Raw genomic sequence first — 17,925 nt, 5'->3', positions numbered from 1 at the left:
GCCTCAGCCTTGCTTGTAAACACAAGTGAGTAGGGGATCGTGTTTCAGATAAGCAGCTGTCAGGGAAATAAAGGGAAGAGGAGGAATAGATTATAGATAAAAAGAACCCCCAGCATGCAATTCTTTGGCATGACTACTAAAGGGCCAGTGCTCCTTAAAGAGACACTAAAGCGAAAAAAAATATATGATATAATGAATTGGTTGTGTACTATGAATAATTACTAGAAGATTAGCAGCAAAGAAAATATTCTCATATTTTTATTTTCAGGTATATAGTGTTTTTTCTAACATTGCATCACTCTATAATATGTGCAGATTACACAACACTCAGCATTCAAAATGAGTCTTTCAGAGCAGTCTGTGAAGTAATGAACTCTCCTCTAGCAGAGGAAAAGTAAACAGTTCAATTACAGTTGAGATAATAAAAGTCAGATAACAGCCCTCTCCACGACTAAGTTAGTCGGAGAGCTTAATAGCTTTTTTGCATAGAGATAACAACTGGAGTTTCTCAACTCTTCCTGTACTGGAAACAATTAGACTGACGTATCTGATCTTTATGTTTTTTTTCTTAGCTGTGCTACACATACAAATCATAATATCATCATTTTTTTTTTCGCTTCAGTGTCTCTTTAAGTATGTGATAACTCCAAATCATAACAGCAGAAAAAGTTTTGAAAGTTTTAAATGCAGGATTAGCATCTTTATCACTTAATACACTCAGACCAGTTGCTGTTGAAATTTGATTTTTATGGTGACGACACCGCTTTAAGACAAGAATAAATCAGTTAAACAGACAGTGCCTGGGCTGACTTGATGTACTAGGATGTGCAACCATGTTTTCTACATTTATAACCAGATGCACGTCCCTCTGCTGATTCTCATCACCATCGTACATGCTGGGGTGAAGTGTGTGTGTTGCCTGGAACGCAGGTGCGAGCTTCCACCCCCATTTTACTGAGTGTCGAACATGTATTTCTTTTGTACTTCAGTTATTTTAATGTATTTCAAAGCAAAATTGAATGTTTGGAAATCAATGACATGCATGTACAGTTAATAAATGTATGTGTGCCAAGCGTGATACATTGTGACTGGCAATGGGGGTACACACATTAATAAAATGGAGAATCATTGTCTGTAATGTAAGTTCTGCTGAGATCGCTTTCACTATCACGAATTCGCATGCGGGAAATTTGCATAGCCAATACATGTGGATGGGGCTGTTTTCACTTGTCAGGATTTCTTTGCGGTTTTGTGTGCAGGAAAAATCTGCACTGCAGAGCCATCAGAATTCGCTTGCCACACACCACTAGGCGATTCACATACAATGTATTTAATAGGAAATTCGCATGCGGTTGCGGTATGCGAATTTTACCGCAAATTTGCATACGATTTTGCATAAAACCAATGTAAACGCACACAGGCACTGACATGGTTAAATTAGCATACATACAAACATATGCGAAATCGTATGCGAATTCGCAGTAAAATTCGCATACAAACGAATGCAAATTCGTTACCGCAACAATTTTGCACCGCTCAAGTGGAAACGGGCCCTTAGTGAAATAAATGAACTCATTTGCCTTCTCTCCTTAGATGAGCAGAAAAGTTAAAACAGTGCTCCGGACAGATGGCTAAATAATTATTTATGTTGTTCTGTTTCCTGTATTTGTTTAGTGCTGAAACAGTACACATCACTTACAGAGTACATCTATTCCACCTGAGTACATCATCCAACACACACAGCTAGTTTCACCAGATGACGATTTACCTAGAAGTCTGTTCATGGGAAGAAACTAGCACTCAAACTAGCACACAACACAGTGAAAATATTAGCTCTATACAGATGATGGGATAGTTAGTAACATAATATGTAATCTATCATACTTAAACCTGACTGCTATTATGTAGCAAATGTCTGCAACTTTTGCTTGGGTCATATCAGAATGTATTGAGGATTGCTGAAAAATACAATAAACAAATTGTAGTTGCGCAGTTCTACCCATGTACCCAAACCAACAATGACCCTTGGTTTAAAGAATAACTAGGCCAATCTGCATTTATTAAAGAGACACTGACTAGCAATTCAGCAACCTGTTCTGATATGTAACTAGTAGCAGATACTAGAAAAACAAAGTACTCCAGGTTTGCTGGATTACTTGTGTTCTCCAGTGCTTTCCACTTTTAACCAACCTTATTAAAATAACTCCAAAGAGACTAGAGGTAGGAGAAAAACTCTCCTAAGCTAGGCCAGAGAAATGAAAGACACTAGTTCTCCTCATTTAGCTGTAAGCTGATTAATTAACTGGCTATTTTGATCAGCTGTTAGTGACTTTTATTTGCTAGTTTAATGTTAATATTTACAACTTCTCAATAAACATATTTTAACAGACTTTCATTTGCTAGCGTGGCAAACCACAAAGCAATTGCAAAATAAGTGTCAGTCTTATAGAGACACTGAAGTGAAAAAAATATGATATAATGATTTGTATGTGTAGTACAGCTAAGAAATAAAACATTAGGAGCAAAGACATAAGTCTGATATTGCTTCCGGTACAGGAAGAGTTAAGAAACTCCAGTTGTTATCTATGCAAAAGAGCCATTGCGCTCCACAACTTTCAAAGTCACAGAGAGCTCTGTTTTCTGAAGCTTATTATCTCAAGTGTCTGCAGAAAAAAAAACAATACAGTGACAGAGGACAGGTCAAAAGTTCACTGGCCTGCTCTGTAAAATCATTTAGAATGCTGAGTAGTGTGTAAACGGCAAATATTAGAGAATGGTGCAATGTTATAAAAACAAAAAAAAACACTATATAACTGAAAATAAAAAAATGAGAATATTTTCTTTGCTACTAATGTTCTAGTACTTATGCGTACTACACATACAATTCATTATATCATAATTTTTTTTTTCACTTCAGTGTCTCTTTAATCCCTTATTCACAGTCCTTATGCTAATAGTTACCATTTGCATACAAATCTAATGCAAATTGTATGCAGCTTGGAATTTAGCCAGTTCAATTGTCAGGAATTTAATTTGATTAGCCCAATGCAAAGCTGTGCTGTAATTAGCATGACATTTGCATGTAAGCCACAATTATGAGCATCTCATTGCTCATCTCTAATAATGATGCTCACCAAAGCACCAGCAGCCGCTCCCAAAGAACAAGCCTCTTTACCCTCCATAACATTAGGTAACATTTGAGTTACTGAGGAATGAAGAATTTCTATATAGTCAGATGTGCGACTGGAGTTGGGCTTTATTGCTGACATAATGAATACTCTAGATTTGTTTTACCTGTTTCCGTGGAGACCAGCTGTAACCCACAGCAGCTGCACATAAATGGATATTTGTTGTTTAGAACGATGAACAGAGTGATGGTGACAGCAGTTAGGATTTAAAGGCAGTGAAGGGATGTCAATGGAAGACACATTCCTTTTCTGCTGCTTCGGTATCTCCTTTCTATTTACTTGATAGATACCTAGTACATAGTGACAACAAAATGCTTCTCTTTATTCTGTAATGGACACTGCAGGATTGAAGGACAAAATGACTAGACTTCAGTGGCACACCATACACTGTCTGCTGATAACCACTTCAAATGACAGTCTTTATTAAGACCCTTCAATGGATCTCAGGCCCCAGAGTGCTAGGCAGTGTAGCAAAACCGCCTTCCCCTTTTTTTGCTTTTATGCTGCATTTTCTTGATAGAAGTAGTGCACAGTGGCGTACCTAGGGCATTTGACACCCAGTGCTGGGTATTAAAAGACACCCCCCCCCCCCCCCCCCGTCAACAAAAAAAAAAAAAAGGGGGCGACTGTGGCATGCTAAACGCGCCACAGCGGGTAGTGCTAGGTGTAGGTTCCCGTCCCCCCTAAAGTTGGCCGCATTATTGGTAGCTACTATAGTTGCCCCCAGTATAGCTAGTATAGCTGCCCCCAGTGTGGGTAATATAGTTGCCTGCAGTGTAGCTAATATAGTTGCCCCTAATATAGCTAGTATAGTTGCCCCCAGTGTAGGTAATATAGTTGCCCCCAGTATAGCTAGTATAGTTGCCCCCAGTATAGCTAGCATAGTTGCCCCTAATATAGCTCCTATAGTTGCCCCCAGTGTAGGTAATATAGTTGCCCTAGTATACATAGTATATTTGCCCCAGCATTAGTATAGTTGCCTCCAGTATAGCTAGTATAGTTGCCCCAGTATTAGTATAGTGGCCCCTAGTATAGTTGCCCCAGCAGTATAGTATAGTTGCCCCCGGTAGGTGGGAAGCTTGGAAGGAGGGGCATCGGGGACAGCGGCGGGGAGGGGGCCCCCTCCTTCTGGCACTTCCCACCTGCTAATTAGCAGCAGCTTAGTGAAGCGGGCAGGAGCGGGCGGAGAGGACTTACTCACCTGCTTCCTGGCGATGGCGCACAGCGTCATCCTCACGTCATACTGGTCTCCGACTTCTCTGCCGCTCACTGTGCTTCTGCTAATCAGGAAGCACAGTGAGCGGTGGAGAAGGCGGAGACCAGTGTCACATGACGATGACGCATGTGCGCCAGCGCCTGGAACACAGGAAGCAGGTGAGTAAGTCCTCTTCGCCTGCTCCTGCCCGCTTCTCTAAGCTGCTGCTAATTAGGAGGGGGGAAGCACCAGAAGGAGGGGACCCAGGTGAGGGAGGTGGGGGGTCTGGCCCCCCTCCCCACCGCTGTTCCCGCTACCCCTCCTTTCTGTGTTGCTTCCCCCTCCTGCACAGGCCTCTGTGGAAGGCCTTGGTGACACCCCCTGGGACGTCCGACACCCGGAGCGCCCCGCCCCTTGCCGCCCTATGGTAGGAACGCCACTGGTAGTGCAAATTGTCCTGTCTTCAACCATACATATTTCATCCACAGGAGCAGATATCAACTCTGCAGAGGTAGTGCTCCCAGGTGGGATGTGAACACAGGGCTCCATGTTTTCAATCCAAGTGCTTGGCTAGTCTTTGCTTATTGCTTGCTCTCCTTAAAGAGGCACCACAACAACATATTAAAGAATGTGATATCACTTTGAAGTGTATAGTGATCAGAGGGGGGAGGGTAGCAACAGCCTTAGCAGTCATAAAGCTCTGAAGTGTATGGTGAGCAAGGATGTAGCAACAGCCATAGCAGTCATAGAACTCTGAAGTGTATGGTGAGCTGGGGAGTAGCAGCAGCCATAGCAGCCATAGCAGTCATAGAACTCTTAGGGCTGGAACCCATAAGAGCGCTTTTCAGAGCATTTAGGAAGCGCTTAAAAACGCTATCGATTTCCAAAAACGCTCAGCTAATGTTAACGGATATGCCAACTTCCACTGGAGCGTTTGCGATTCCCAAAATCGCAAGCGCAGGACATGCAGCATTGTAAGCGTTAGCACTTCAATGTAAAGTATATAATCACTGGCGTAATCGCTCATCGAAACTTGCACGGAGCGATTTTGCTAGCGTTTTAAAGTTAATGTACACTGTAACAAAATTAAAAATAAATGAAAGGACCAATCAGACTTTAAAACGCTAATCGCTAATTGCTATACAACCGCTGGCAAACTGATTACACAAAATCATGAAATCGCTTACAAACTGCTCATACAAAACGCTAGCGATTGCGATTAGCGATAGCGTTTTGTAGTGGGTTCCAGGCCTGAAGGTTATTGGGAGCAGGGGGTAGCAGCAACAGCCATAGCAGTCATATAATTCTGAGGTGTATGGGGAGCAGGGAGTTGACAACATTCATAGCAGTCACAGAACTTTGAAATGTATGGGGAGAAGGGGGTAGCAGCAACAGCCATAGCAGTAATTGAACTCTGAAGTGTATGAGGCGCAGGGGGTAGCAGCAACAGCCAGTTGAACTCTGAAGTGCAGTCATTGAACTCTGAAGTGCATGGTGAGCAGGAGGACAGCAACAGCCATAGCAGTCATATAATTCTGAGGTGTATGGGGAGCAGGGAGTTGACAACATCCATAGCAGTCACAGAACTTTGAAATGTATTGGGAGAAGGGGGTAGCAGCAACAGCCATAGCAGTAATTGAACTCTGAAGTGTATGAGGAGCAGGGGGTTGCAGCAACAGCCAGTTGAACTCTGAAGTGCAGTCATTGAACTCTGAAGTGCATGGTGAGCAGGAGGACAGCAACAGCCATAGCAGTCATTAGTAATGTCATTGTAAAATTTCTAGGAAAGACATTTTGCAAAGTAGAGATCAAACAAGCTGACATATTCCAGTATTACTGTTTAGACCTTGATGACAAATCAAATTTGGATAATTTATAGCCAATTAGTGCCTTCTGTTAGTTTGATTTGTTCTTGCACAGTAAACATGTCCTTAGTAATCGTTAAGCAGCTAGTATTACTTTATTGCAGAACGCAACATAAGCTGCTCATATCATATACCAGCCCACTGTGAGTCATAGAGATGCATATTGTATGCAAATGTTGACTGCTTATCAAGCTACCATATTGTAGCATGTCGGGGATGCTTAATGTGGATCTACAGACAGAGCATTACCTCATAACAACAGAATAAGTAGAAAAAAAAATAAAAAAATGATATTTTACATTCACTTTCTGTACATGCACAGTAAGGATGATCGGAAAGAGCAAATTCCGTTCCACCGGAATTCCGCACAGTTTTTGCTAAATGGTAGCCCATGGGACCTAGTGGCTGTTCCACCGGTCTTTTTAAAAAAAAAATGTATTTATTTATTTATTTTTGCAGCAGGAGGCTAGCGGTGGTCCCATGGCGTGGTTTTGGCGCCACAGGAGGTGTCGCGTAAGCTATGGGACCTGGCGGTGGTTCCATGGCGGTTATTTTGGTGCCGCAGGAGGTGTCGCGTAAGCTTTGGGACCTGGCGGTGGTTCCATGGCGGTGGTTTTGGCACCGCAGGAGGTGTCGCTTACGCCATGGGACCTGGTGGTTGTCCCATGGCGGTCATTTTGTCGCCGCAGGAGGTGTCGCGTAAGCTTTGGGACCTGGGGGTGGTTCCATGGCGGTGGTTTTGTCACCGCAGGAGGTGTCACTTACGCCATGGGACCTGGTGGTGGTCCCATGGCGGTCATTTTGGCACAGCAGGAGGTGTCGCGTAAGCTTTGGGACCTGGCGGTGGTCCCATGGTGGTGGTTTTGGCGCCGCAGGAGGTGTCGTGTAAGCTATGGGACCTGGCGGTGGTTCCATGGCAGTGGTTTTGCCGCCGCAGGAGGTGTCGCATAAGCTATGGGACCAGGCGGTGGTTCCATGGCGGTGGTTTTGGCGCCGCAGGAGGTGCCGCGTAAGCTATGGGACCAGGCGGTGGTTCCATGGCGGTGGTTTTGGCGCCGCAGGAGGTGTCGCGTAAGCTATGGGACCTGGCGGTGGTCCCATGGCAGTGGTTTTGGCGCCGCAGGAGGTGTCGCGTAGGCTATGGGACCTATACAAAATGGTTGGGATAGGTGAGATAGCTAGGGAGCTGTTTGCTAACATAGGATTGATTGGTTTTTGTTAAGACTGTAATTGGTGCTGAAATAATTCCGATTTTCATGCAGAAATCCATTTGGGTGGTTTTTGTAAGCCTCTGATTAGTGCAGAAATTCCAATTTTCATGAAGAAATCCTGTTGTTCTCACTTTAAGCTTCTTCTAGGGGCTTCCTTGTGATTGGCTTACAAAAATCCGCATTCCGCCAGAATTACGCATCGTTCCGTGGAATTTCCGCTATAGCGCTATAGCAATTCCGTCCCGATGCGACGGAACGGAACCACCAAATTCCGTCCGTAACTGCGGAAAACTGAATTCCGCGGAATGCGGTGAGCATCCCTAATGCACAGTGCCTACAAAGGTTATGTATAGAGATGTCACGAACGGTTCGCCTGCGAACGGTTGCAGGCGAACTTTGGGGGTTCGCGTTCGCCTGCATCAGGCGAACTTTTGCGGAAGTTCGATTCGCCCCATAATGCTCTATTGAGCAAAACTTTGACCCTCCATATCACTGTCAGCAGACACATTATTGCCAAACACTGGTCTCACTGCTGTAAGCTGGCCCACCCTCCCTCCTTCAAGCAAGCTCCTTATACCATTTGACTCAGTTGTCTGCCTACACTAATTAGTTATGGGACAGCTGCTACAGAGATTTTAATTAGCCTCTTGTGGGCCATCTCCCACCTCCCTCCTCCCTCCTACCGGAGGGAGGAGGGTCTCATCTGCCAGGGAATTATCCTATTTCAAAAACCAGTATACATCATACCATGGCTGGGAATCAAACCCAAATCTCACAGTGTGGTGGGCAAGCACACTAACCACTGTACCACTACAGTAGTAACTGAAGCTGGCCTAAAATTTACCATTTATGCTCAATGCAATAGAAACATTAGGTTGCTTAAAAGGAACCTTAACTGAGAGTGATATGGATGTTTCCTGTAAACAATACCAGTTGCCTGGTAGTCCAGCTGATCTTTGTGACTGCAATAGTGGCTGAATCACACCCTGAAACAAGCATGCAGCTAATCCAGTCTGACTTCAGTCAGAGCACCTGATCTGCATGCTTGTTCAGGGGCTGTGGCTAAAAGTATTCGAGACACAGGATCAGCAGGCGATTCAGGCAACTGGTATTATTTTAAAAGGAAAAATCCATATCCTTCTCCGTTTATGTTCCCTTTAAGGATTTGTAGCATAAAAGCCAACTCACATTGGCTGGGATTTGAACCTGGGTCTCACTGTGTGGTGGGCAAGCACACTAACCACTGTACCACTACAGTAGTAACTGAAGCTGGCCTAAAATTTACCATTTATGCTCAATGCAATAGAAACATTAGGTTGCTTAAAGGGAACCTTAAATGAGAGTGATATGGATGTTTCCTGTAAACAATACCAGTTGCCTGGCAGTCCAGCTGATCTTTGTGACTGCAATAGTGGCTGAATCACACCCTGAAACAAGCATGCAGCTAATCCAGTCTGACTTCAGTCAGAGCACCTGATCTGCATGCTTGTTCAGGGGCTGTGGCTAAAAGTATTCGAGACACAGGATCAGCAGGCAATTCAGGCAACTGGTATTATTTTAAAAGGAAAAATCCATATCCTTCTCCGTTTAGGTTCCCTTTAAGGATTTGTAGCATAAAAGCCAACTCACATTGGCTGGGATTTGAACCTGGGTCTCACTGTGTGGTGGGCAAGCACACTAACCACTGTACCACTACAGTAGTAACTGAAGCTGGCCTAAAATTTACCATTTATGCTCAATACAAGAGAAAAACTCTTGAGAAAGTCACGTGGACGAAACCGGTCGGGGAGGAGCAACAGAGCGAGCGAGGGACGTTGGGAGTGCGCGGATTACGGCGGTACTACGTGGAGTATACAGCTGAGAGGTCCGCTGCCTTGCAAACCCTGCGCTTACCTGTATGCCTGTGATAGACATACATGGTGGAAACGTGAGTGCACTTGATTGTGTTTTTAAGGAAAAATAAATTTTATTCAAATTGTGCTACGCTATGTGGAGCATTTTTAATTTCATGTTGAGACATCGTGTTATGAAGAGGACTTAAAGAGTGGAGCCCAGCAGTGACCAGAAGGGCAGTGAATTTACCTGACTGAGCGCATATGATCATTTTGTATGATCATTTAAGCTGGTGAGTGCATTCACAAGAGGTGTGGTGGCGGTTTGAAAATCTTGAAGTTGGTTCAGAGATCTGCGCTGATCAAGAGAGACTTTTATATGTTATATTTGGAATTGAGAACTGGCATCAATTTAGATCGGCTGCATTTTAATAGAGGAGTGTATGGTATTGTGCACAGGTTTGTTTTTGTTAATATTTCACTTCCGATCAGAATTTCTGATCGCTCAAATGATTTTTCGCTGGAAATTGGACCGTTAGTGGCTACCTTAAGCCAATTTGTTGTTCCATAAAAATAAATTGACACACAAACAATGTCTAAACCACTGGCAACAAAAATGAGTACAGCCCTAAGTAAAACTGGCCACTAACGGACCAATTTCTAGCGAAAAATCGTTCGAGTGATCAGAAATTCTGATCGGAAGTGAAATATTGTAAAACATCGTTCACTACACCATCAACGAACCAATCTTTGCTTCCTATCTATCACAACCAACAAGAAAATCCAAATTTTGGTTTGACGAAAATTCATTCGGACGACATTTTTTTTCACTCGTTCATTATCGATTGTGTCCACCAATGGAGATTATTTACAACCAATCCAGTCAGAATTTCTGATCGTTCGAACGATTTTTTGCTGGAAATTGGACCGTTAGTGGCCATCCTTAAAGGGGAACTGAAGAGAGAGGTATATGGAGGCTGTCATGTTTATTTCCTTTTAGACAATACCAGTTGCCTGGCAGCCCTGCTGATCCTCTGCCTCTAATACTATTAGCCATTGCCCCTGAACAAGCATGCAGCAGATCAGGTGTTTCAGTGGTTCAGACTTATGCTGCTTGTTTCTGGTTTTAATCAGATACTACTGCAGAGAAATAGACCAGCAGGGCTGCCAGGCAACTGGTATTGATTAAAAGGAAATAAACATGACAGCCTCCATATACCTCTCTCTTCAGTTCCCCTTTAAGAATGTCAAAAATTCTGCCCCGAGTGTCAATGTTTTGTGTGCCCACCATTATTCTCAAGCACTGCCTTAACTTTCTTGGGTATGGAGTTCCCTAAAGCTTCACAGGTTACCACTGGAATCCTGTTCCACTCCTCCATGACAAAGCTGGTGGATGCTAGAGACCTTGCGTTCCTCCACCTTCTGTTTTACCACAGATGCTCAATGGGGTCAGGCGCGGAGCTAGGGGGGGTCGGGGTAGGACAAGTGCCCCGGGGCGCCTGGTCCCCAAGGGCGCCCAGCTGAGCTCTGGAGTTTTTTTGTTTTTTTTTTGCGGGGGGAGCAGGAGCAGCGCAGAGAAGAGGGAGAGCTGTGCGGACGGTGGGGAAGGGGGGCCATCTCCCCCCTCCTTCCCTCACCTTAGGTGTTCTCCCTCCCTCGCTGTCCCCTCTAATGTCCGGGTGGCTGGCGGCGGCGGGCGGAACTCACCTCCGTCTCGCTCCAGCGCCGGCCGGAAGTTCGGGTGCGCAGCCGCTGCTCTGGTCTGGACCAGACCAGAGTAGCGGCAGATCCAGCCGGCGCTGCGAGAGACGGAGGTAAGTTCTGCCCGCCGCTGCCAGCCACCCGGACATTGGAGGGGACAGGGGAGGGAGAGCAGCTCTTCCTCTTCTCTGCGCTGCTCCCCTCCTGCTGGGGAGGGGGACACCTGACCTGGCTACCTACTCTGGGCACATATACCCCTGGCTACCTACTCTGGGCACATATACCCCTGGCTACCTACTCTGGGAACATATACCCCTGGCTACCTACTCTGGGCACATATACCCCTGCCTACATATATTGGGCACATATACCCCTAACTACATATACTGGGCATATACCCCTGGCTACCTACTCTGGGAACATATACCCCTGGCTACCTACTCTGGGCACATATACCCCTGCCTACATATATTGGGCACATATACCCCTAACTACATATACTGGGCATATACCCCTGGCTACCTACTCTGGGCACATATACCCCTGGCTACCTACTCTGGGCACATATACCCCTGGCTACCTACTCTGGGCACATATACCCCTGGCTGCCTACTCTGGGCATATATACCCCTGCCTACATATATTGGGCACATATACCCCTAACTACATATATTGGGCATATACCCCTGGCTACCTACTCTGGGCACATATACCACTGGCTACCTACTCTGGACACATATACCCCTGGCTACCTACTCTGGGCACATATACCCCTGCCTACATATATTGGGCACATATACCCCTAACTACATATACTGGGCATATACCCCTGGCTACCTACTCTGGGCACATATACACCTGGCTACCTACTCTGGGCACATATACCCCTGCCTACATATATTGGGCACATATACCCCTAACTACATATACTGGGCATATACTCCTGGCTACCTACTCTGGGCACATATATCCCTGGCTACCTACTCTGGGCACATATACCCCTGCCTACATATACTGGGCACATATACCCCTAACTACATATACTGGGTACATATACCCCTGGCTACATATACTGGGCATATATACCCCTGGCTACATATACTGGGCACATATACCCCTGGCTACATATACTAGGCATATATACCCCTGGCTACATATACTGGGCACATATTATACCCCTGGCTACATATACTGGGCACATATAACCCTGACTACATATACTGGGCACATATACCCCTGGCTATATATACTGGGCACATATACCCCTGACTATATATACTGGGCACATATACCCCTGGCTACATATACTGGGCACATATACCTCTGGCTACATATACTGGGGACACATACCCCTGCCTACATATACTGGGCACATATACCTCTGGCTACATATACTGGGGACACATACCCCGGCCTACATATACTGGGCACATATACCCCTGGCTACCTGTTCTGTGGACATCTCTACCCCTGGCTACCTGTTCTGGGGACATCTATACTGCTGGCCACATATTCTGGGGACACCTATAGACCTGGGGCTACCTATTTTTGGGGAAGCACTGCTGTCAGATTGAGTGTATTTTGGGGAACTGCTGCCAGGTGAGAGGTGTCTACCATATTAAGGGGGCATTCTGCCTATTTATGTGAAATGCTGTCTATTTATGTGCCTCATGACTGCTGAATTTGTCTTGTTGGGGGCTTCATGGTTACTGAATTTGTCTTGTTGGGGGCCTCAAGATCGCTGAATTTGTCTTGTTAGGGGCCTCATGATTGCTGAATTTGTCTTGTTAGGGGCCTCATGATTGCTGAATTTGTCTTGTTGGGGGCCTCAGGATTGCTAAATTTGTCTTGTTGGGGGCCTCATGATTTCTGAGTTGGTCATGTTGGGGGCCTCATGTTTGCTCATGATTGCAGAATTTGTCTTGATCGGGGGGGCTTATGATTGCTGAATTTGTCTTGGAACATGCTGGAAGGTACATACTGAGGGAGGGTGGGTGAGCGTGAGCCTGCTAACCTCCATGTACATTTGAAGGGGCGTGACCAAATGTGGAGCACCCATAACCACGCCCACATTTGGTCACGACCCTTTACCTTAGGGGGCGCATTAATAGTCTTTGTCCCCGGGCGCTGAAAACCCTAGCTACGCCTCTGAATGGGGTTTAGGCCTGGAGACATGCTTGGCCAGTCCAGCACATTTATCCTCAGTTACCTTAGCAAGGCAGTGGTCATCCTGGAGGAGAGTTAAGAATAATTATTATGTTTGAATACTGCCCTGTGGCCCAGTTCCTGAAAGAGCTCTGCTTCAGTATGCCACAGTGCATGTTGGCATTCTTGGTTCCCTCAGTGAACTGAACTCCCCAGTGCTGACAGCACTCATACAGCCTCAACCATGATACCACCATGCTTGACTGTAGTCAAACTTGTCTCCATACATGCTTGACACCATCTGAACCAAATAAGTTTATCTTGGTCTCATAAGACCACAGGACATGGTTCCGGTATTCCATGTCTTTAGTTTGCTTGTCTTCAGCAAACTGTTTGTGAGCTGTATTGTGCATCATATGCGGAAGAGGCATATGGGATGAAATCCATGCAGACCAATTTGATGCATTGTGGGGCATATGGTTTGATCACTGTCAAGCTGAACCGCACTCCTTGAACCTTTGCAGCAATGTTGCCAGCGCAAATACATCTACTGTATTTGCAAAGGACAACCTCTGGATTTGAAATTGAGCACATGCACTCAACTTCTTTGGTCGACTATTACAAGGTTGAGTGGAACTTGTCCTTTCAAACTACTGTATGGTCTTGGCTACCATGCTGCAGCTCAGTTTCAGAGTGTTGGCAATCTTCCTTTAGCCTAGGCCATTTTTATGTAGAGCAGCAATTCTGTTTTCTTTAACCTCTTGAGGACCGCAGTGTTAAACCCCCCTAAAGACCAGGCCATTTTTCATTAAATTGGCCACTGCAGCTTTAAGGCCAAGCTGCAGGGCCACATGACACAGCACACAAGTGATTTCCCCCCCCCCCCCCCTTTTACCCCCACAAACAGAGCTCTCGGTTGGTTTGGTCTGATCCCTCCCCCCCCCCCCCCCCCAATATTTGTTTGTTTGTTTTTTTTGTTTTTGTTTATTTGTGTTTTTTTAATAAAAATAGTGTGTTTTGTTAAAACTATTGTATACCCCCCTTCCTTCCTCCCTCCCTCCCCCCGCCAGCCAATCCCCATGATCAGCTGTCATAGGCTTCATACTAAAAAATTAAAGTAATGTGCCAATGTGAACTGCTGCTGAGTCTGATCTTAGGGAATCCTAGGTCCCCAATTATAAGAAAAAAATGAAAAACAAGTGTCAGACTGCGCTAAATCAAGTGGCAATTTTAATGATGACCACTGTTTGGACATAAAAACATTTTTCATACAATTTAATAGTATTACCATAAAAATGTATGCACACAGAAAATCTTATAAAAAGTCCAGGATATTGGGATAAAATACTCCTTGTAGCATAATCAATATGTATCCTCTAGTATGGAGTGAAAACACCCAGTGATGTAGGAAGGTGTTAAAATGCTCATTAGGTAATAGGTATAATATTGTGCTGTCTCATTTAATAAGCAATGAAGCTTTAATAATTTCCAAATGGCAGGCAAAAATAATCCAACTGCAAAAATGGCTAGTGGAATTTAATCCTATGTTGCATGTACTTGCAGATTAATGATACGGCTTTAAGTGAGCCACTGCGAGGAGTAGATTAGTGTACTCACGCTCCTCTGATGACACTGGATAGAAGGTTGAAGGTTCTGTGGGGAGCCGCTCAATCCCACTCGCCCCGGCCGGCAGCTGGGTGGGAGAGACTTGACAGACTGCTGGATGGTATCGCAGTGTCGGGCGGATTGCAATCCAAACAGTGGTCATCAGTGGTCATCATTAAAATTGCCACTTGATTTAGCGCAGTTTGACACTTGTTTTTCATTTTTGTCATAGGCTTCAGCCGATCACCTCTGCGCCTCAAGAGGTACAGTACAGCGCTGCTGCCGGCGGTTTCGCCGTCTAACAGTCTCCTGAGCGGCGATTGCCGCTCGGAGACTGAAGGCTCCGCTAGCCAAGCAGGAGATGCGCACGCACTGCAACACCCCAGGACTTTATGCTGATCGGCGTTAGGCGGTCCTGGGGCTACGCCCATCGCCGTGATGCGGTCCGCTACAGGTTAAGATCACCAGAGAGTTCTCTGCCAATAGATGGCATGCTGAACTTCCAGTGACCAGAGTGTGTGAGAGTGATAACACCAAATTTAACACACCTGCTCCCCATTCACACCTGTGACCTTGTAACACTAATGAGTAACATGACCGGGGGAGGTAAAATATCTTACTGGGTTGAATTGCAACATTCTTCCCTTAGGGATTTACTCACTTTTGTTGCCAGAGATTTAAACATTAAAGGACACCGAGGCGAAAATAAACTAATGAAATAACTGATTGTATGGTGTATTGATGTGAATGAGCCCTTGCGTGATCTGGAGTGAACTGGGCTTTCTACACCCATAACTCTGTCTAACACATCAGAATAGAACAGGAAGTCACACTTTTCATATTGCTGCATCTGCCATGCTGCAGGACAGGAAGTCACACCTTTCACATTGCTGCATCTGCCATGCTGCAGGACAGGAAGTCACACCTTTCACATTTCTGCATCTGCCATGCTGCATAACAGAAACTCACACCTTTCACATTGCTGCATCTGCCATGCTGCATAACAGAAACTCACACCTTTCACATTGCTGCATCTGCCATGCTGCAGGACAGGAAGTCACACCTTTCACATTGCTGTATTTGCCATGCTGCAGGACAGGAAGTCACACCATTCACATTGCTGCATCTGCTATGCTGTAGGTCAGGTAATACTAATTATTTTCTGAAAAAAATCATATATGAACTTTTTCATTGTAAAATAAATTTGTATTTCTTTCCAGCTTAAATTCTTTCATGTAGTTCTCATGAAGAAGGTGTGGCCTAAAGATAGTCCGAAGTGAGATCAAAATCTTGCTTTTACCTTTTATTTATGTACAGCATTATGTCCAGGGCTAAACCGCCAAACCCAGCGGCAGGACGAGGGTTTTATACCCCCCAAATCGCCAGGGCTGAAATCGGGGAGCGCTTCCTGAAAGAGGCAGAGCTTTCTGCAGTAATCTCTGCCTCTAAGCGCGTCGATCCCTGCTGACTGCTGCCTCTCCCCGCCCCTCTCAGTCTTCTTTCACTGAGAGGGGCGGGGGAGAGGCGGAAATCAGTGCTGATTGATGCTAATGGAGGCAGAGTTGCAGCTTAAAAGCTTTGCCTTCCTGGGCAGCACAATCCACAACCAGGAAAGTCATAGATTCTTGCCCTGTGATTTCTGGGTATAAAACCCTTGTCCTGCTGCGGGGATGTGGCGTTTCAGCCCGGGACATGATGCTGCACATAAATAAAAGGTAAAAACAAGATTTTAAACTCACTTCAGAGTCTCTTTAACTATTTTTTATATTGCTGCATCTGCCATGCTGCAGGACAGGAAGTCACACCTTTCACATTGCTGCATTTGCTATGCTGCAGGACAGGAAGTCACACCTTTCACATTTCTGCATCTGCCATGCTGCATAACAGAAACTCACACCTTTCACATTGCTGCATCTGCCATGCTGCATAACAGAAACTCACACCTTTCACATTGCTGCATCTGCCATGCTGCATAACAGAAACTCACACCTTTCACATTGCTGCATCTGCCATGCTGCAGGACAGAAAGTCACACCTTTCACATTGCTGTATTTGCCATGCTGCAGGACAGGAAGTCACACCATTCACATTGCTGCATCTGCTATGCTGTAGGTCAGGTAATACTAATTATTTTCTGAAAAAAATCATATATGAACTTTTTCATTGTAAAATAAATTTGTATTTCTTTCCAGCTTAAATTCTTTCATGTAGTTCTCATGAAGAAGGTGTGGCCTAAAGATAGTCCGAAGTGAGATCAAAATCTTGCTTTTACCTTTTATTTATGTACAGCATTATGTCCAGGGCTAAACCGCCAAACCCAGCGGCAGGACGAGGGTTTTATACCCCCCAAATCGCCAGGGCTGAAATCGGGGAGCGCTTCCTGAAAGAGGCAGAGCTTTCTGCAGTAATCTCTGCCTCTAAGCGCGTCGATCCCTGCTGACCGCTGCCTCTCCCCGCCCCTCTCAGTCTTCTTTCACTGAGAGGGGCGGGGGAGAGGCGGAGATCAGTGCTGATTGATGCTAATGGAGGCAGAGTTGCAGCTTAAAAGCTTTGCCTTCCTGGGCAGCACAATCCACAACCAGGAAAGTCATAGATTCTTGCCCTGTGATTTCTGGGTATAAAACCCTTGTCCTGCTGCGGGGATGTGGCGTTTCAGCCCGGGACATGATGCTGCACATAAATAAAAGGTAAAAACAAGATTTTAAACTCACTTCAGAGTCTCTTTAACTATTTTTGTCAAAATTAGTAACTGTTACAGGGTAGTCAGACATTAGATGCCCATAGGTTTGCTTGAAGTGCATTCTTGTTGGGTTTGCTCAGCATGGCACTGCATAATTATCTGCACAGTCCGATCAGCAACAATTTATCTTCTTTCATTGTTGTGAAAAAAAGAAGAAAGATTAGGGTCGGAACCTGTGGGTTACAGCAAACGGCAAGTCCTTATGAATAAGCCTTTAACTGACTAGCGGGAAAGCTTGGCTTTGGAGTGTTTTTATTTTCATTTAATTATGATTGATTATTTCTATGGTCTTGACGGTGAAAGTTAATCAAAGCAGCAGTGAAATAAGTAATCGCTTCTGTCAGTCATGCAGTTATAAAAGCAATCTTTGCCATATACGTGATGTACAGCAATTTCAGGCCCTGAAGTCTATGTCATTTTTACACTGACCGACACTGTATAAT

The 17,925-nt window shown here is 45.0% G+C and overlaps 1 protein-coding gene across 1 annotated transcript in view; it reads left to right on the top strand.

Annotated features, from left to right (window-relative positions):
* LOC137570395 (FHF complex subunit HOOK-interacting protein 1A-like) overlaps window positions 1-17,925 on the top strand; it is a 285,196-nt gene that overhangs the window by 233,245 nt on the left and 34,026 nt on the right. The gene's annotated exons all lie outside the window — the stretch shown is intronic.

Source organism: Hyperolius riggenbachi, chromosome 1 (assembly GCF_040937935.1).
Source record: "Hyperolius riggenbachi isolate aHypRig1 chromosome 1, aHypRig1.pri, whole genome shotgun sequence".
Taxonomy (NCBI): Eukaryota; Metazoa; Chordata; class Amphibia; order Anura; family Hyperoliidae; genus Hyperolius; species Hyperolius riggenbachi.
The sequence above is the reverse complement of the archived record's forward strand: the minus strand, read 5'-3'. Positions and strand labels throughout refer to the sequence as shown.